Here is a 4713-nt window from a genome sequence, read left to right on the forward strand (position 1 = left end):
TTTAAAAGTCTTGGCCACGTCGGACCACTGATCTAAGACCAAAATGTGTTCACATGGAAGCTCTGGAGGCTGGGGGTTGCACTATTACCTACAACCTGCAAAGACTAATGGCCCTATTCATAGGTGCCGTTCCGTCAATCACATGTCCGGCAAGGGCAGCTTTGACTCTCGAAAGCTCATACCCTGAAATCCTTGTTGGTCTCTTAAGGTGTCACTGGACTCGAATCTAAACGTAATAAGACAGTATCCTTTCATATGATTCCTTGGACAGAGTATATCGAGAGCGATGTCTCTGCCATGGCTTAAACCTCCAGAACGTTCCCTGATACCATAAGAACATAGGAAAAGCCCTGCTGGATCAGACTGAGGCCCATCAAATCCAGCAGTCTGTTCACACAGTGGTCCAACCAGGTGCCTCTGGGAAGCCCACAAACAAGATGACTGCAGCAGCATTAGCCTGCCTGCGTTCCTCGGCACCCAATACAATAGGCCTGCTCCTCTGATCCCGGAGAGAACATGGATGCATCAACATGGCTAGCATCGATTTGGACTAGTAGCCATGGATAGCCCTCTCCTCCATGAACATGTCCACTCCCCTCTTAAAGCCTTCCCAGTTGGCAGCCGTCACCACATCCTGGGGCAGGGAGTTCCACACTTTAACTATCCCATTAGATGCAAAGTTAGCCAATACTACTAAGGCGCTCACAACGTTAACACTGGACTTTTTACACTCTGTTGTCATCTACTTGGTAGATCCTTTGTTTCCTGAAGTATCTGATGTACTTTTCTCCCCCATCATAGCACAACAGCAAGACTCAGTTTTTCGGTAGTTGTTTACTATGCAAATATTGAGGTCAGCCAATGGAGGAATTAATCCAGAAGCCGCCCTGCATTTTTCCCAGGATCTGTATGGTGGGATACCAAACTTTATTGGGGTACATGGAACAGTTACTGTACCATTAGGCACATTTCCTATTCTGTCCTAGGAGCACTAGTTTTGGTGGCTATAATTGCCAGTGAGAGCTACCTCTGGTTGCTGGTCACCCTGCAAGCGTCTGTGGCAGAGCAGGGATTCCAACCTGGCTCTCCCGGACCCCGACCACTGCTCTACGCCAGCCCTCACTCCGTTATCCACGACCCCTTTGCACGACTAAGAACACTAGCACCAACTGGTCACATGTAACATCTCCAAGCTGAATTACAGCTGTCAACAGATAAATTTTATCTCAAGTTGTTCAAAAGGCTTACAGGGAAAGCATGTGAATTATGAGAAGGATCCTTAACAGGGGTTCTGTTAGAAGGGCAAGGAGATGCCGAAAATGTGGTCTAAAGGATGGTTTTCCCCCCCCCCCTTGTCAAATCCACTGTCCAGACATTATATCACATTTCTGGCCTAAAAAAAAAATAATAAAAATAAAAATCAAAGGTCACTTTCACTTGTGGTTGCCAACCTCCAGATGGTGGCTGGAGATCTCCTGCTATTACAACCAATCTCCAGGCGACAGAGATCGGTTCCCCTGGAGAAAATGGCCACACCGGAAGGGGGACTCTATGGCATTCTACCCCGCTGAAGTCCTTCCCCTCCCCAAACCTGACACCTCAGGCTCCCCCCCAAAAAAAATCTCCAGGTATTTCCCATCCCAGAGCTGGCAACCCTACCTCTACTCAAAGGTATTATAGCACCATAATGAAGACAGTGAACTTATTTCAAAATAAAATAAACCAAATGGGCCTGTCTTTCTTCTTCCTCAAAACAGTGAACATAACACATCTCAAAAAAGGTAAAGCAGCCCCCTATAAAGAAAACCAGGAGCCCCGTGGCGCAGAGTGGTAAGCTGCAGTACTGCATTCAAAAGCTCTGCTCACGACCTGAGTTCGATCCCGACGGAAGTCGGTTCCAGGTAGCCGGCTCCAGGTTGACTCAGCCTTCCATCCTTCCGAGGTCAGTAAAATGAGTACCCAGCTTGCTGGGGGTAAAGGGAAGATGCCTGGGGAAGGCACTGGCAAACCACCCCGTAAACAAAGTCTGCCTAGTAAACGTCAGGATATGATGTCACCCCATGGGTCAGGAATGACCCGGTGCTTGCACAGGGGACCTTTACCTTTATAAAGAAAACCAACCGGCTACAAATGTTCTTTACAGCAGAGGTTAAAAACAGGAACATGTAAAAAAAATATATCTGTGATTCAGATATTTAACTTGCAAGAAGTTAAAATTAGTTCTAGGAAGAGTTTAGTCACCCCTTAAGGTGGCAATGATTCCTTCAGCAGCTATTTCGAGGTTATTTTCCAAGAGACAAACAGGAATCGATTCATCCCCAGAGTTAATTTAAACAAAATCAAATACCGGGGGGGGGGGGTTTACTGTTGCTTTTGACAGATCTTCACTCCTCTAAGAGCCAAATGGCTCAAATCAACCCGGGGACAGGGATCGCCCGCAGGCGCATTCCGTAGAATTCTGCGCCTACTGATTGCGCTAGAAATCATGTAACACATCAGCTTGGTTTTCTGCAGATGAGTCATTTGCTTCTCCAACATATTCATGCTTGGGAAGCCGTTGGATGGGGTGGGGATGCGGCACGCGGCCACAAGACTGCTGGATCAGGCGGAAAGGTTCCAGCGTTGCTCCCCCAAAGGGGTCGGCCAGCTCCCTCTCTCGATTTAATCCCCTCTTGAAAACAAAAGAAAAGCCCTACTGGATCAGATCCAGGCCCATCAAGTCCAGCCGTCTGTTCACACAGTGGCCAACCAGGTGCCTCTAGGAAGCCCACAAACAAGACGACTGCAGCAGCACCATCCTGCCTGTTCCACAGCACCTAATGTAACAGGCATGCTCCTCTGGTCCTGGAGAGAATAGGTCTGCATCATGACTAGTATCCATTTTTACTAGTAGCCATGGATAGCCCTCTCCTCCATGAACATGTCCACTCCCCTCTTCAAGCCTTCCAAGTTGGCAGCCATCACCACATCCTGGGGCAGGGGAGTTCCACAATTTGACTATGTACTGTGTGAAGAAATACTCTTTTTCTGTTTTGAATCTCTCACCCTCCAGCTTCAGCGGATGACCTCGTGTTCTGGTATTACGAGAGAGGGAGAAAAGCTTCTCCCTGTCAGCTCTCTCCAAAGCATGCATAATTTTATAGACCTTCGAGGAGTTCGAGGGGGTTACACCTCCTCCATTATAGCTCACTCAAAGAGGAGGCTACAAGAGAATGACCGGTCCTAGGTCACCCTTGGAGGGGGGGTGGGGTTGTTGACCCCCTCTCACTCTTCCCCACACTAGCCCTCCATCCTAACCACACTGGGTACTCTGATGCCACCCCCTACTCCTCAGTTTTCTGGAGGCAGGCTGCCTCTCAACACAAAAGTGTCATTAAACAACCCTGACTCCTTTTTTCCAAATCTGCCCATCAGTTCTTCAGCCACCTAAATCCTCGGTGGCACCCTCCCCCACCCCACCTCAGCCACAGAGACTCTGCTTTTCGGCTCCTTCTGCTGGAATATATTTAAACAAGTATTAATGAGGAACCTGTAGCACCCTGTACCCTTTTCTTCAACTCGCATTCCTTTCGACTGCAAGCCAGAAAGCGGGTGCCTCAAGCGTATTTTGCTGACTAGCACAGCACCTAAATTCCCATACATTTTCGGGAAATAATCCCCACCGGTGATGAACAACAATAAGGAAAAAGCTCTCAAATGTAGCATTGTGTGGCGGCGGCCCACTCCTTTCTCTCCCCCCTCAGTCCTATTTGCATATTTGACCATTCCAAGCTAGGCTACGGCTCCAAACATTGTGAATGACTGGGGGGCATCGCCTGAACAAACGGATATTATAAAACAAACCTTTGTTTTCGTCATTGCGTGCTGCTGTAAGTTCCCCAGAAACAGACCTGGAAGAGACTTGGATTTTATCAACGGGATGCCACATGAGGAAGCCAGGCCATCCCAAATGGCGCAACTTTGGTTTAGATGAAAGAAAGGTGGGTGTGAATCCACCTGCCGAGGGGGCTTCCACCCCCTTCCACCCAAGGACCTCGCTTTAGTTTTGCCAGCATAAACCCAATCCGTAACATCCACTGAGCTGAAATGTCCATTTATTTAACAGCAGTAATAATTTAAAATTATAAAAAACCCTTTTCTCTGTATCGAATTGCCAAGAGGTGATGTTAAACGAAAGGGGGGACGGGGAGAGAGAAGAGAGGACAACGCTCAACAGGGCCAGGAGGTGTGTGTGTGTGGGGGGTCAGATTTCTTCAAGCCCACGTCTCTTTCTGGTGGTGACCGGCTAAAAAGCTTCAACGGCCCCACCCAGTGGGGAAAACTGGCAAGGGGAGGGAAGGCAGTGGGTGGGTGACCCGGCCGTTTTCGAGGCTTAGAAACACCGAAGCATAAAAAACTGAGGTGGAACAGAGGGAAGAAAAGACAACCCCACACCCATACGAACCACCTTCCATTTGGGGCTGCGGCCTACCTCTTGGTGCTTCTCATCGGGCCAATCGCGGTGGCTTTTGAGCGGAGCAGTTGGGCCGGTTTTGGGAGCCCATTCGGGGACACGCCAGCCCCCCGCCCCACTCCTGAGACTGTGACCTCGCCGAACATCCCGGGGGGGCGAGGGGGCCTCGGCGTCGTGGTGGAAAAATAGGGGGCCTCCCATTCTCCCCTCCCCCGCTGCTCCCTCCTGGGGGGGAGACCTCCCCCCGTGGCCCCAGGTGG

Source organism: Euleptes europaea, chromosome 2 (genome assembly GCF_029931775.1).
Source record: "Euleptes europaea isolate rEulEur1 chromosome 2, rEulEur1.hap1, whole genome shotgun sequence".
Classification (NCBI taxonomy): Eukaryota; Metazoa; Chordata; class Lepidosauria; order Squamata; family Sphaerodactylidae; genus Euleptes; species Euleptes europaea.